The following is a 17,463-nucleotide window of genomic DNA, read 5'->3' on the forward strand; positions in this document are numbered from 1 at the left end:
ACTCTTTTTAAACACCATTAATAACAACATCATCTAGCCTTTGTTTTGCCTTGTGTACGTCTTTGATAAAATACCTAAAATGATCCATCTGATTGTTTGAATGCAGATCTTATAGCACAAAGTAAACATAGATTGAGTCCTATTGCATCGTGTAATTTGTGTACTTCCCATATTCCTCTTCAGTGCTTTTCATGGAAGCCTGTCAAGTGACCAAAGCCTGCATTTGAAAAAGCCAGGAGATGGGCATGAGCCTCAAGGAGGGCTGCGTAATCGAGCTGTGTTTTTTTGAAGGTACAAGACATCAATCCCAAATCATTTATATGATGCAAATCAGTTATTGTATTTGTAATGCACATTCTTTTAATTGAATTGCTTTGCTCTCTCTTTGTTGCGCCATGAAGATAAGCTACTAGAAGGGGGATGCTTCGCTTTGGACCGATTTCTCTAATTGCCAATAAAGCTTGTATGCTCTGAGTTGGCAGACAAAGGAAATGATTGCTTTGCTCATTCTTCACTCTTTCCATTTCTCATAAAAAGCAACAAAAAGACATGTTTTTTCATATTTCATTTACATACCGACAGTTAATAAAACATCCCTTGTCAAAGTTAGAAGACTGATTTTCTCTTCCTTGTTGGCTTCATTTGTAAAGCATGCTTACAGGTAGTAGCTATTTAAAAAAATACTGAAATTCATTTTTATTCTCCCCCACTCTTTCTTATTTTTTCCTCACTAGAAAGAAGAAATAAGTAATGAAATAAAATCTAATTTATGGTGTCAGTCTGGGTATTTTACAGGCAAAACATAAGGTAAAGAACTTTTATTGTAATATTTCAGAGAGAAATTCTCACATGCATACTTTAAATGCAACCCATTTAATTTTTTGTGAAGCAGATACTGTTGGTACCCGAAAGCACATTACTATACATTTTTATTAAAACTTACAGTGCAAATACAAATCGAATAAATCCGCTAAAGCTGTTGCGATAAGGACACACTTATCTTTGCATACAGGCACTCTAGATGTAGTAGATCAGCCGAGCGAAATAGATATGCTTGCTCTGATCTTGTAATATGCAACAATCTATCTTTATTTTTATGTGGTTAGTTAATTGGTCCTTTGTGGTTTTGTTTTAAGAATTTGTTCAGCTATCAAATAATTTATTGTTTCTTTTATGGCACGAAACCATTATGATTATTTATTTATTATTTTCTTTTGAGACCACTGCTGGAAAATCAATATATATTGCTGTATTAAAAGTAAGTATACATATATTTTATATCTGCCTTTAGTAAATTCATTTTCCCAAAATGTTGCCGGTGTATGAGATGCATTTATGATGTCGTACCATTGTGAAACTTGTATTACCCAGCTTAAATAGGACATATCTTTATACATGCAGGTTCACAGTACCACTCCTGCTAAAAAGTTGTGTAAAGAACATTTAACACCGGGATTGTGGTGCAGCTGGCTGAGTGTCAGCTGCATTAAGATCACTCTGACCAAAAGGTCATGAGTTCGAAACCACCCCGGGTTGGAGTGGGTTTCCAACCAATTGTGTAGCCTGTTGTCGACCTTTGCAACCCGAAAGACAGTTGCAACTGTCAAGTAGGAAAATTATGTAGCACCTTAAAGTGTGGGGAGACTAAATTAACTAATTTATGAGGCCATAAAAAAAAAAGACTCCAGCAAGCACTGCAGCAAAAAGCATGCGGGGAATGCGGAAGTACTTTATCAGTGTTGCAGATGGACGATGAAAGCGACAGCTCCCCTGGTGGCCATAAAAAGTTAAATAGCCTCTGTCTATGTCTGTATATATGGAGCCCCCGGTGCCGCAGTGGATTAATGCACTGAGCTGCTGAGCTTGTTGATCGAAAGGTCACAGGTTTGATTCCGGGGAGCAGTGTGAGCTTCCGCTGTCAGCCCTAGCTTCTGCCAACCTAGCAGTTCGAAAACATGCAAATGTGAGTAGATCAATAGGTACCGCTCCGGCGGGAAGGTAATGGCACTCCATGCAGTCATGCCGGCCACATGACCTTGGAGGTGTCTATGGACAATGCTGGCTCTTTGGCTTAGAAATGGAGATGAGCACCACACCCCAGAGTCAGACATGACTAGACTTATTGTCAGGGGACTACCTTTACCTTTTTATGTCTGTATATGTTGTATGTCAAAATTGGCATTGAATGTTTGCCATATATGTGTACACTGTAATCTGCCCTGAGTCCCCTGTGGGGTGAGAAGGGCAGAATATAAAAGCTGTAAATAAATAAATAAATAAATAAATGTTGTGTAAAGAACATTTAACAGTGGTTCTCAACCTGGGGTCCCCAGATGTTTTTGGACTACTACTCACAGAAATCCCAGCCAGTTTACCAGCTGTTAGGAGTTCTGGGAGCTGAAGGCCAAAAACATCTGGGGACCCCAGGTTGAGAACCACTGATTTAGAAGAATAATGCGGAATTTGAGATCCCTCCTTAGCTATAAATATCAGAGAGTAAATTTGTACCATACTAGACTTCCAAAAGGGTTGCCTTGTTGGCTGTGGGAGAAAAATGATGAATGTGATAGGTCTTGGATGACCCACCATAGCAGGTTTTTAATTTTTGTCACTGTATAAATAGTTTTTGGTCTGGTTTGAAAGAAATGTTTTAAGTAGTCTTCACTCTTTATCTATGAATTCAGCATCCTCAAATCCAACCATCCACAGTTTTAAAATATTTTTAAATAATTTTTAAAAATCAAAAAATTGATATCCTTATATAAAGGTTTCTTTATATAAAGGATGCCATTCTAAAACTTCACAGAATATGATGGGATTTGAGTATCCACAGATTTTCATATCCATGGGGAATTCTGAAACCAAATCCCATTGGATATCAAGGGCCCACTTAAATCTAGTTATTAATCACTTTGAGACCTTATGGACAGAAAAGCAACATTACAACATAAATAGAATAAATACACGAATACATAGAATAATTAGTACATTAATGAATCAATAAATAGGAACAGCAGATGGAAGTGAGATAATACTTGATTACAGTACTTAAGGTCACAGTTAAAACAAAGGTGGGAACACAGCAAAGGAATGTTTCATATCTGTCCTATTAAAGAAAATAGAAACTAGTGTGAAAGGGGGAAATTGTGTGTAAACTTCTACTGATATGAATATTTCCTATATGCCTAAAGTAAAGAGTGTTGATCAAGACAGGGCTGCAGAATGGTGAATGCATTGTAGACACCCACTCTAGCTTAAGCACTTCGTCAAATTTGGAAAGAGGGGGCAAGTGGGCAGTCGAAAAACTGCCCAAGGGCATGGCTAATTGACCTCCTGGGAGGGGTAATTCATTACCTCCACTCCTGACTATTACTTCCTCCCCCTTTTAACCTCCTTTGCCTCTGATGCACTGATGCACATCTCTCCCAAAAGTGTGGGGTTGGACCTGCAGAGTGGTTTGAGACCAGATTCTATGGTTAATGTAATCATCTTCTTGGCCTCAAATCAGTTCCAGCTCTATCAATCCACATAGTGAAAACAGTTCCTCCCAAACTGATTCCAAGCTGTTTGATAATGCTAGTGTAGATATGCCCTCAGTGGGTAGAAGAACACTAAAGTTTATATTGGAAGAAGCTATAAATTATTATTTTTCCCCTGAATATTTTTATTAAGAAGGTTAAAGAAAGTAACATCGAAAGTGGGAGAACATATTTGATTTGGATAGGAAAGTAGGAACGGTAAGACCCAAGTATGTGGAGAGTATATGGAAGAATCAGGGAGATCATGATGCTTGGAGATCAGATGCAAATTTATTTTCCCCTTCATTCTTCCATTTCACTAACTTCTTTACTATTTTTCTTTGTTCTCTTTTTCTTTTGTGCTTGTGCTTATGTTGTTTTCATCGAATTTGCACACCCATTATACGAAGCCAAAGTACAGTATCTTCTATTTCCTATTTAATTGATCTCCAAATAATGAGCGAAAGTGACATCATGTCCACATCCTCCAAAATTTCATAAATGAAATCTGGAAATGTGTCACCAAACAACATCTAGTCAAGATGGTAACATTTATTAATGAAGAACAAACAAACAAACAAACAAACAAACAAACAAACAAACAAACAGGAGAGTGTCTACACTTGTTTGCTATTGCCTGAGTCTTCTGGAAAGTACAAGGCTTACTCCTTCCTCTCTTGTTCCCCTGTAGAGTTAAGCTACTTTTGCCTTTTGAACTCAGTTTGGCAAGCTAAGGGCAAAGGAGGAAAGTTGACACTTTAAAGCTGCTGGAAAAAAAAGGTCAACAAAAGCATATATAAAAAATTAAATTATGGGTTATGAGGCACGGGAGGGATGGTTGGGGCTTCAGAGGCTGCAAAGGTCTGCTGACCCTACCTTGTTTAACACTGCTCTAAATGATTATTTCAGTTTGTTTATAATTTTTACAACTATCATTCTTTAAATTTCTACTAGGGGGCTGAAAATGAGATTCATGACTGAAGTGAAAGTGGACAAACTGATTTCTTTGTATTTCTTGGGTATTTCTCCTGATTAACATTCCATGAGGAAAAGCCTAATTCCAGATGCCAACCATGATAAACTGTTTACTTTCTTTGCTACAGCAGCTAGGATCATATTTGTGATCAGAATCTCTTCCAACCAAAGAACAGTGGCTTGACAAGATACTCGAAATAAAAGATATGGACAAATTAACATTTTTGATGGGGAAAAAAAACACCAGCAAAATAAGGAAATTGACAGATTGGTTGAATTTAGAAGAATATATAAAGAATGGAAATCATGTGAACTAGTCATTTCAAAATGGATGTGGAGTTACAGGGAAAAGAGTTGCTTTTTTGATTGTTGCAGATCTTAAGATATGATGAAGAATTGAGATAAACTAAAGGAAGAGGAATGGAAGTCAATAGTTAACCCAACCTTCCCCATCATACCTCCCTTGTCTTAAACAATCCTCTATTTTTTCTTTTCCCCCATCCCTTTTCCTACCTCCACTTGTTCCTTTCCCTTCTCCCCAGCCTTTTAGAAAGTCCTATGTTTGGTCATTTGTTGCTTTTATTTTGTGTATATTGAAAATCTGTAGCTAGGGCTACAGATGCTGGCTCTACCTCTACTACTATACTTGCCACTGGCCCTCCCTTTTCATTCTCCATGGTTAGAAGAAGCCTGTCAGACACATGTCATCTGAAAGGGGCACTGTTATAGTTGATAATATTGACTACGTTTTACTATCAGGGGTGATCTACACATACAGCACAATCTCACTCTGAAGTGCAGGGCTGCTCTAGCACCCCCTAACGTCTCCTAACATGGGGTAAAACTGCAGGCCAGAAGTGTCTGGATGGCAATCTTGGGTCAAAAATGGGATACAGGATTAGAATAGACAAGCCCTTAGTCTACACACCATACCACTTCCATAGAGGAAGACTCACAACCTCATCAGACAATGTGAAATTAGTATCCTATTTATTTATTTATTTATTTATTTCACGCATTTCTACCCCGCCCTTCTCAACCCCCGAGGGGGGACTCAGGGCGGCTTACAAAAGGCACAATTCGATGCCAACAACAACAATAAGATAAAACATGTATCAATAGCAATGATAAAACAATTAAAACAATCAAATTATATATCATAATCAATAAAACCAATCTCATGTTCAACGTTCGCCAGCTCAGAATCTGTAAATTCATTCGACATTGTCAAATCCTAACAATTCTAGTCGCCATTGTCCTTTGTCTATCTGCCAGATTACCCAAAGGCCTGTTCCCATATCCATGTTTTTAGTTTCCTTCTGAAAGAGAGGAGGGATGTCAATGATCTGATTTCCCCGGGAAGTGAATTCCACAGGTGAGGGGCCACTACTGAGAAGGCCCTGCTCCTCGTCCCCACCAATCTCACCTGTGATAGAGGTGGGGCTGAGAGCAGGGCCCCCCTAGGATGCATTCACCTCATCTGGAGGATGAAGGCCCATGCTAGACATCACACTACATTGTGTGACTTCCAGTGTAGGCCCCACCCCCAACCAGGGTGAAAGCATCACTGGACACTTTCACCACAACACAGGAGGCTTCCCATTTTGTGTTGGCCCCAATGGCGACAGCACGGGGCCTCCTCGCAAGGGTGATGCTTTCCCCATGTGATGGGAAAAGTGTTGCAGAGAGGGAGCTGCATGTGTGGCATCAGATTTACCCTGCTGCTCCCTTTTTCCTTGTGGAAGCTTTGCCTTGGGTTTTCTGATAAGGTCATTGAACTTTGTTTCTTTTCTAGTTCTTGGTCATTTGAAGTACATGCTGTCTGTTGCTTTCTCGGGCCCTTTTCTCTTAGTCATCTGTCTCTTCTATCCTGCCATCTTTAGACTCTTGCCATCTGTCTTCCCCTCTAGGATTAGAATACTTCAGATAATTACCAGCAGATACCCGTTTGCGTGCCTTGGCTCTCTGTGGAACATGAATGTTCAGGGGGTGGATCAGTCCCTGTCTCTGAGAAGATTCAGGGCTACCACTGAATCTTGAATTTTACAACAAAGGTTATCTTCCATATAGATACAGGAGTGATTCTCAGATCAGCAAAATCTGGATAGCAGAAATGTATAACTTGTTTGTGTTCTATGTTTTCATGCATGCCAAGAATGGAAACACTTAAATATAAGTATACATCTACTAATAGAAATAATAGGCTGTACCCCCTCCACTCTTGATCCCCCCCCCCAGTGTCAACTGTTCCCTCACCCCACTCTGTTCTCAAAATATAAATCTTATTGCCATTTTAAAAATAAAAATTAATAGTAGCCAGACATAAAAGTATTCTTTATTACAGATGTTTGAGATCCACATCAGATGGGGTTGATTAAACACACAAGAACACAAAAAGACTGGTTCAAAAGACCAGTTCCTGTCTCGAAACCATCTTTTTCTTATTATGGTAATACTTGTTATCCAATCTGACTATCTCATTTGTATGTGTATGCACACATACACACAGAGACGTACACATACATGCTTATTGCAGATGAATAAACAGATGAAGGAGTGACACAGAAATGCAATTTATGGGACTACTGTCTGCCATGTATTCATTCATTTCAGTATCATCTTGTTTTAACCACAGCACACTGCTTAGCATATCTTGTAGTCTCTACTCCATCAAATGCATGTGCTTTTGAGATGTTGGTATGGTTATCTCCTCCCCCCACCCCCCCCAAAAGAGGAAAAATTGACCTTATCAATGCAATTGTATTAATGATAAATATAAGCTGATATTTTCAGGTGATATTTTATTATTTTCTTATGACTCAGGATTACTTGTATCAAAAGCATTGCATAAATTAGTATAAACCTGATAAAAATAGAAGGAGCACAGGTGGCTAAATATCTTTCGACCAAAAACAGGCAACAGCAAATGCATTGTCTGTAGCCTCCAACAATTCTTCCTCTGTACATGAGGCAGGGCATAGTGGACAACCATACAGATACGGAGTTGTCTGTTCTGCTCCACAGTCACATAAGGTGTGGGATAGGCCTGTTTGATCAAGAAAAAATTTGTTTCTAAAATCGATTTGTAATTGGGGTGTTTTTTTGTTTCGATATTTAAAATATTTACAAAACTTTCCAAAAAAATGTTTTGTTATTTACGAAATTTCGTAAATATTTACAAAACATTTTGTAAGTGTGAATGTTGCAGTAATGGTCACCTTGATTAGCATTGAATGGCTTTCATTTCTCCCACCCTGGACATTCCATAGATAAACTCCATTTGCCTAGTTTCCAACAGACCTCTGAGGATGCCTGCCATAGATGTGGGCAAAATGTCAGGAGAGAATGCTTCTGGAACATGGTCATACACTCATACAGCCCTGAAAACTCACAGCAAAAGAGCCTGGATTGATGCAGCCTTCAATTTGTGGCAATCAGATGGTATTGTTGGTCTCAGGCGGGCCACGGAGGCAGAGCCGGCGCTGCAGGAGTCCCCTCCCCGGCTCCTGCGCTCCGGCTCCGGCTCCTGCGCCCTCCTCTTCCTCCTCCTCCTCCCAGCTGTGTTGCAGGAAGCCGATTGGATGGTGCGCGGAGGCCGGTTGTAAGGGTGAGTGCGCGCGCGCCATCCAATCGGCTCCGGCTCCTGCGCCCTCCTCCTCCTCCTCCCAGCTGTGCCAGGAGGAGGAGGAGGAGGGCGCAGGAGCCGGAGCCGATTGGATGGCGCGCGCGCGCTCACCCTTACAACCGGCCTCCGCGCGCCATCCAATCGGCTCCGGCTCCTGCGCCCTCCTCCTCCTCCTCCTCCTCCCAGCTGTGCCAGGAGGAGGAGGAGGAGGGCGCAGGAGCCGGAGCCGATTGGATGGCGCGCGCGCGCTCACCCTTACAACCGGCCTCCGCGCGCCATCCAATCGGCTCCGGCTCCTGCGCCCTCCTCCTCCTCCTCCTCCTCCTGGCACTTCCTGGCTGCAACACAGCTGGGAGGAGGAGGAGGAGGAGGGCACAGGAGCCGGAGCCGATTGGATGGCGTGCGGAGGCCGGTTGTAAGGGTGAGCGCGCGCGGGCCGGGCGCCCAACAGGCAGGGGCGGTGCTTGGCTCACTGGGTGTGCGCTCGCGCCGCCCCTTCGCCCCGCCCGCCCCATTTACTGCTGGGGTGCTTGGGAGCGCCAGATTGGCTCCCAGGCACCAGCAGCACTCAGCAGCCTCCATCCCATTAACGACACGAGCTGAAGCTCGTAAAATATATGGGGCTGCTGTTTCGATATTTTTAAACCCTTCCGGGTTTAAAAATGTGTTTTGAAATCGCGTCGGATGTGGTAAAAATAACGAATTAATAACGAAATAACGAATTAACGAACGAAACCGCACAGGCCTAGTGTGGGATTGAATGAAACATGCAGAATAATCACAGGATGTCTTCAACCTATACCTGTTGATAAACTCTACAAGCTAGCTGGCACCCCCCCCCCTTGATGTGCGACTGGAAGTTGCAGCTAAATGTGAGAGAAATAAGGTTGAACACTGTGAAAGCCATCCACTACATGGCTACCATCCTCCTCCCAGTAGACTCAAATCAAGGAAAAGCTTCATGAGAACTACCACTCCTCTTGGCATCCCCCCAGCAACAGCAAGGGTATCCCTCTGGACAGCTAAACCAGGAAATCCCAACTGGATGGCCCCCTGCAAGGGTCGTCCTCCAGGGGCAAACCAAGAATGGGCAACTTGTCCCTGAACAGACTCAGAAGTGGAGTGAGCAGATCAAAAGACAACCTGGCAAAATGGCACTACCTAAAAGAATCCCACACCTTATGTTATTATGGAATTATAGGTATAGCAACCTGGAATGGGATGAATTGTAAACAGTGAAGACAGAAAATATTGATAGTAAGAATTGTTTTATGTATTGTTGAAGGCTTTCATGGCCAGAATCACTGGGTTGTAGGTTTTTCAGACTTCCTACAACCTGAAAAATCTGAGGATGCCTGCCACAGATGCAAGTGAAACGTTAGGAGAGAATGCTTCTAGAATATAGCCATACAACCCGAAAAGCCTACAACAGCCCGATAATTGTTTTATTAGCACCGACTACTCACAAATGTGTGAGTTATATATGACAAAACTCTTACAGTGGCTAAGCTAATTATTTAATAAGTAGAAATGTATATCTTGATTCAGTCCTTTGGAGACAGATGCATGGTAACATAACATTTGCTCCCCCCCCCCCCCGCACTTTCTCTGCTCCACAATGGGCATTTTAAGGTCAGTGACAGATTATCTTGAGAGAGCATAATGCTCTTCCTCTGTTTTTGAAAATTTCCTTTTTTAATATCAGATGTCTGTTTATTTAAGCTGATAGCAAGAAAATCAACTCATTTGAAATATGGCGCTGAAGAAGAGTTCTGCAGATACCATGGACTGCTAAAAGACAAATGAATGGGTCATAGAGCAAAACAAGCTTGAATTCTTCTTAGAAGCCAAGGTGATTATGCTGAGAAGTATCACGAGAAGGCATTATTTATTTATTTATTTACCCCACCTTTCTCACCCCACAGGGGACTCAAGTCGGCTAACACACTATGGCAATAATTCAATTCCAGATTCAGATAATAACAAAATCAATAGAACACAATATTATAAAAATGTAAAAAAAAAACCCCACATACATATCAATTAAAATAGTCTTTCAAATTATTAAAACACATTAAATTTTTTCAAACATATTAACTTACATTGCATTGAAGCACGATTACAGGTCTTACAGTTCAGTGGCTTAAACGGCCAAAACCCTGATAAATAACAGCTCAACACCCTCAAAGCATTGTCACAAACCACCCACCCCACCTAAAATTAGTCCAAACCACCCCACACCCAATTGTCCTTAAGGAATGCCCAAGGGGCTGATGAAAGATTCCCAAAAAGGCATCCAGCTGGTCCAGTCTATTTAGCCCAGACCAGTCCATTTGGTCCAGGGGTGTGGGCAAGGGGGTGGCTTGCTAATAAAAGTTCAAACATTGAGTGATGGTAAACCACTAGGGCTGGGCGGTTTCGTTTCATTAATTCGTAATTCGTTAAAAATTCGTTAATTTTTCCAATTATAAAACGATAACGAACCATTCTGGAGCAATTTTTTTTAAAAATGAATTTTTAAATAGTTTTGTAAATGCTTCGTATTTCGTTATTGTATTCGTTTCGTTATTGTTTTGAGGTCGTTTCGTTATTATTTCCGCATGTCTGGGGCAAGTTTTATGGTTGTTTTTTGTTTAATTAGTGAAAAAAAATTATAATATCACACCAACAGTCAACAACAGAGGGAGAGGGAAGCTTCAGAAGTTTTTGGAGGTTTTTTAGCGTATTTCGCGGTCGCGTCCGCCATTAACGAATCGATTCGTTATTGTTTCGGAAATCGATTCGTTAATGTTTTGTAATTTTTTTCACATTTACGAAATTTCGTAAATATCGAACTTTTTTAAAGGAAAATTTTGTAATTATTTTAAATAACGAAACGCAAAAAACCCCAAAAAAACGAATCGATTTTAGAAACAAATTTTTCTGTTGTTACCCAGGCCTATAAACCACAGCGTCTCCTCTGAGGGCAACAATGACAATGGTGGTTGAACAAGTCAGTGGTGGAACACAGCAGCCAAGGGGGCAATGGTGGAGGAGGCCCCAAGACTGCCTGTCTGGTTTGAACGCTGCAGCAGCAATGCCAGAGGGGGCTACGATGGAAAAGGCCCAACATTAGAGGCATCCCAATGTGGCCACTCACCGAAGGCTCCACTCTCAGCTGTTCTTACTAGTCTGTGCTGCCACATTTCAAAGTGTCCAGCAGCATCGCAGAGAGTTGTAGAAGCTTCTCTCTCAGCTGTTCTTACCGATCTGTGCTGCAAGGTTTTAAAGTGGCCAGCAGCATGGTAGAGAGTTGTAGTAGCGTCTCTCTCAGCTCACCAGAATAATCAATAATGCTTGAGCAGTACACAACAAAAGAAGAGGTTGGCTTGCTGTATGTAGGATCCCCTACATAGAATGCAATTTTTTGGGACTGACATCAATAGTAGTGGATAATGAAGAAATGCTGGAACTTTTGATGTTGCAGGTGACATGACTAAAAAAGTGTTTTCAGAATACATAAGGGAATGGAGTTGGTATCTGGATTTGTATGTCAACATTTATATCCTTTTATCAAGGTGCATTGCAGCTGATGTCAGAGTAATCCTAACAATAAACTTGTTACTATGCCAGCATCAGTGATGGGAAGGATGGCAATGACTAGCTAGCAGTCACCAATTTCATCAACCTTGTGTTAGTGTGAAACATGATTCTATTCAGTATAATTAGTGACTGTATAAAGTGAATATGTACTGGTACAGCTGTACCAGAAGCTCCCACTTTATTTGCCTTGTATTAAGTGTTTGCTTGCAGCCCAAGGCTTGGGATTCAGTAGAAGGGTGGCTTCCTGTTAAAGTTTGCAGTTATAGGGCAGGCCCCCTGTCCATCATCATTAAGTTTGGTTCCGCCCCCTGTTCAGGACAATTGAGAAGGGAAGGGAGCTATTTTCAGTCAGTCTCAGCAAGGAAAGTCAATGTACAGGACGTATACAGACTTCTCCTGTACAAAGGCTTCAACCCTTAAGACTTCCCGGAGGAGAACAGTCTTAAGAGCAAAAGGATTCCCAAAGATTCCTAGGGAAACAGCCCTAAAGATCCAAGGAATTTCAGAGGGAAAAAACAGCTTTGAACATCTAAGAAATCCAGCTGAAGTGACTACAGGCCTACTGGTAGGTCCACTCGGTGCTTTGAGATGCAGTTCAACCTGGTAGTGGAGCCCACATCAATTAGGTTTAGGTTCACAGTCAGCCTGGGAGAAGTTTGGAAAGGGATTTTCTTTTAGAGTAAAGTAACAGTTAGAAGCCACCAGTTGCACAAAAGCCTGGACGCATTTGTTTAACCTTTTGAAGACAAAGGAGGTTTCTGTTGATTGTTCACCAATAAAATACTTTGTTATATTTCACAAACCCTCTAAAGACTGTTTATGGTGAAAATCCTTACGAAAATCCTTCGGGCCCCCTGGCTTCCCGCTGGGCTAAAGTTATACGTCCTGTTTTAAAGGCAATTCATTTCAAGCCCAGCGTGCGACAGAACAGAATACTTACAAAAATTGAATTGCAAATCTGAAAATTCCTGCTCTTAGATTGGCACCATGATGCATCATACCAGGAGGGGGATTTTGAATTCTTTATGCCTTTAGGAATCAGATTTTGGGGGCCAGGGATTTTTTTTTTTTACTTTTTGTTGGCGCTAGGACAAATAGGATAAAAGGCATTGGTCTTTTATAAAACGTCCTTTATTGTTTCTTTCTAAACATTACAGATTGCAGCTGTGCATTGGAAAAATCTTGAAGCAGATGTTTCAAATGGCCACTTTCTACTTTTCTGAAAAAGAAAAGCTCCAGATAGATGATCTTCTTCTCTGGTTCTATCTCAAAGCAATTTGAGTGATACAAATGAGAAACCTGTTTTGTCTCCATATACAAGGTACAACCTTAGTCCTTTATCTTCTTTATAATTCAGTCATTTTTTATTGAAATTTTGTCAGGGTTTCTTTGTCATAGTACCTGCCAAGCATGCTCAAACAGCTGAATTGAGAGGTTGAAAGGACAGTGACTGAGCAGAATTTTAACAAAGGAGTGAAAAGTATCAAAGGATGGATTCATACTTTGTGCAGGATTACAGCACAGCATCTAATTTTCCTTTATGCTTAACAGCAGGTTCACTCACTTTTATGTGGATGATTTTGGGGCAAAATTAGGTGTCATCATTACCAAACACATCATACACTTTTACACCTATTAATGTATTAAAGGACCTGAATTCTGCGAACTAGCCAGCTATGAAATATGAAAAGATAACATATTTCCTTGATTCTTTTAATTCTGGAATCAGAAAAATATTCTGTCTTTATTTCATTATTTTTCTGGAAATATTATCCTCTGGCCACTAATATTATCATAACATTGTCCCCAAGCATTTAAATTCAAGGTCATCTCAGCAGGTGAGACAAAGGACTCTTGTCTGCTGGAGCTAGGAGTGAATGTTTCAACTGACCACCTTGATTAGCATACAATGGGCTGACTGTGCCTGGAGCAAACTTTAATACTGGTAGCCAAATCTGGCTACCAGTATTAAAAAACTCTAAAATTGCAACAGCACAACAACAGAGAGGAAGCAGGCAGGGACATCTAATTACCTCTCAACAAAAGTTTGCTCCAGGCACAGTCAGTGCATTGTATGCTAATAAAGGTGGTCAGTTGAAACATTCACATCTAGCTCCCGCAGTCCTTTGTCTCACCCTGGTCATTCCACAGATATATAAACCCTTTTTCCTAGTTCAAAGAGACCTCACTACCTCTGAGCATGGTTGCCATAGATGCAGGTGAAACATCAGGAGAAAATGCCTCTAGACCATGGCCATACAGCCCGAAAAAACCTACAACAACCCAGTGATTTCGGCCATGAAAGCCTTCGACAATGCACTCAACTAATTGTCCATTATAAATTCAAAGTATCAGAATTCTTGGTGTGTCAGGCAGGCATGTAGCCGGGGGGGGGGGGGCTCGGGGGGCTTCAGCCCCCCCCCCCCGAAATGTTCATGGTGGTTCGCGAAAAGGCCTTATTGGTGCATTATTTAAACTGTTATGTTTATTCATATCATGATCTGATCACCATACTCAATATATCCCATATGCATGGGGGTATTGGGGTAATGATACAAAAGGTTTGCTAGGCTAGACCCTCTTTCACTCAGACTCAGCCCCCCCCGAAACTCAGCCCCCCCAAACCCCCCCCTGAAAAAAATTCAGCCCCCCCCCCCCCCGAAACGAAATCCTGGCTACGGGCCTGGTGTCAGAAGTACAAAGAGAGAACTAAAACCTATACCATTCACACATAAATATGAAATACCAGCAGACTGAAAAGAAGCTGCAGTAGAAAAAGAAAGAAAGTGAAGACTGGCTGTTTCAGAGTTTCTGTTGTGGGACAGTTAGAAAGAAAAGTGGATGGGATCAGTAAACCTGGAAAAAAAGGTATGGGTGGCTGGGGTTCTGAATAGAAGCATGTTTTTACAGCACCAACTAATATTAACATTCTCTACTTCCATCCCACTCTTTCTCTACAGATATAGATACACATAGATATCAATGATTCCTTTCTAATGCCAATTTACCAGAATTTTGCAACATAAAAAAGAACCTCCAACCCAGAAACAAACATAAATGGACAACAATAAATTGTGATAAAAGAAAAATAATGAGAGAGAAAGTGAAACTGGCAGATTCAACCATCCTTAACTGGGTTTTACTAGTTTTCCAACAATGGCTTTAGTAGTAAGATCGGTAAGATGCTAGCTGGCTGGCACTGCAGATGTACTCAATCTGAAAATATTTGCTCTTTCATGCACAGGGCTAGAAATGTAAAAATACTCAGAACCCAACATAAATGTAATAAACCACCGTGTGTGTATATATATCTTTATTTATTTCTCTGTCTTGTTTTTAGAGCGCTCTTGGTGGTCTTGTTCCGTGGTAGTTCTCATCATGCCAGCAAATTAAAGTTGTGTGGGGTAGAAGTTTGAGCAGATTCCCCATCCATTATAGAATAATTTTTCATAGCATAAAGTACTTTGCAAGTCAAACAAAACAAAGGGATGGTTTAGTAGGCCTCGGTGCTGAGTGCTTTATAGTTTGTTTTTCTGGCCAAAAAAATAAACAATTGCTTTGACTAATAACTTCATGGAATGTAGACAGAGAATAAAGCTAAGGAGCCTAAGCATACAAAATGAACATAATTGACCAGTTTTTCAGTCGATTACAGGCCTGGCGTGTGTCATTCCCGCAGATCTTTCAAACATTCAAAGGGGAAAAGAATTGTTCTTATCTTTCTTCTAGAGAAGGTTCCTCACAATGCTGGAGTCTCTGCCATAACTGTTAGGTGCAGAGAGACCTTTCTCTATGTGGGACCTCACCTCCCCCTACGAAAAAAGTGATGAAAAGCAGGCAGGGAAACATAACTGATGTTTAAATATTCATTTGGCAACAAAAGACTGTCATTTTGTGTTGAATGTCTGGATATCACCTGCTATCACTATACCTGTATTGAATGCTTCCTATTTAGATTTGGGGACTTCAAATGTAGAAAAGTAATATTTCAGTATTTTACCTCTTCTCCCTTTTACTGCCCTATTAACTGCCATTAATGAGAGATGGGCCAAAACTAACAAAATGAAGTTCAACAGGGACAAATGCAAGATACTCCACTTAGGCAGAAAAAGCGAAATGCAAAGATATAGAACGGGGGACGATGCCTGGCTTGAGAGTAGTACATGTGAAAAAGATCTTGGAGTCCTCGTTGACAACAAGTTAAACATGAGCCAACAATGTGATATGGTGGCAAAAAAAATCCAATGCGATTTTGGCCTGCATCAATAGGAGCCTAGTGTCTAGATCTAGGGAAGTCATGCTACCCCTCTATTCTGCTTTAGTTAGACCACACCTTGAATATTGTGTCCAATTCTGGGCACCACAATTCAAGAAAGATATTGACAAGCTGGAATGTGTCCAGAGGAGGGCGACTAAAATGATCAAGCCCTATGAGGAACGGCTTAAGGAGCTGGGCATGTTTAGCCTGAAGAAGAGAAGGCTGAGAGGAGATATGATAGCCATGTATAAATATGTGAGAGGAAGCCACAGGGAGGAGGGAGCAAGCTTGTTTTCTGCTTCCTTGGAGACTAGGACGCGGAACAATGGCTTCAAACTACAAGAGAGGAGATTCCATCTGAACATGAGGAAGAACTTCCTGACTGTGAGAGCCGTTCAGCAGTGGAACTCTCTCCCCTGAATTGTGGTGGAGGCTCTTTCTTTGGAAGCTTTTAAACAGATGCTGGATGGCCATCTGTCAGGGGTGATTTGAATGCAATATTCCTGCTTCTTGGCAGGGGGTAGGACTGGATGGCCCATGAGGTCTCTTCCAACTCTTTGATTCTATGATTCTATGATTCTCACACCAGCTGCTTCTTTAATATCTCTTTCTCTATGCACCCCCCAATAATGTCTGGGTTACTCCCAGCCAATTTTGGTTTGCACAATAATAAGCATAATGTTGTAATGCTATGCAGGAGTGCAGCTGGGAAGAGAGATAGGTATAATACCCCACTGATGAAAGTTTCCTTCAGTATCCAGGATTGTTGGGAATCCCCAGGATGCAGTGGGTTAAGGCACTGAGCTGCTGAACTTGCTGATTGAAAGGTCACAGGTTTGAATGTTGTTGTGATTGTTGTTTTTACTATGGTTACATATTCTTTTTTTCAATAATGAGATACAGTTTATAAATTATTAAAACCATTTTAGATGAACAATCATACAAAATATCATAGCAAGAAGTTATGATGTAAAATGTATCTGAGACACCCTGTATGTAATTTGAACAATTTGAACACAATTACTATTAAGCCAAAAGTCTTAAAGCTACAACTCATACGGGTTTTTTTATATATATGGACTCGACTGAACTGGACTTCCACATATTTCATATTTTAGTTTTTTTATTGAGGATTTTTTAAAGCACGGCCCTCAGATCTTACCTAGCATCAGAAGAGAGGGTTTCCTCTATCTGTGCAGAAATAACTGATGGCAACAAATGGCCTTTGAAGTGGTTGCACCAACACTATGAAGCAAACTCTTTAAGCCAAGGGCCAGGTCAAAGTCCCTCAGGCTATTGGAGGGCTATACTATAGTTTGAAAAAAAATCAACAAATTCCTATGCACACTATGCATATCTCATTTGTAGTGCAAAACAATACAATATTTAAAATTAAGAACAATAGTAACCAACATAAATGTCCCAGTATTTCAATGGGAAGTGTGGGACTGCTTTTGGCCAATAATAATAATGATGATTATTATTATTGACCGCATCTCTGTCTA

This window comes from Anolis sagrei, chromosome 4 (genome assembly GCF_037176765.1).
Source record: "Anolis sagrei isolate rAnoSag1 chromosome 4, rAnoSag1.mat, whole genome shotgun sequence".
Lineage (NCBI taxonomy): Eukaryota > Metazoa > Chordata > Lepidosauria > Squamata > Dactyloidae > Anolis > Anolis sagrei.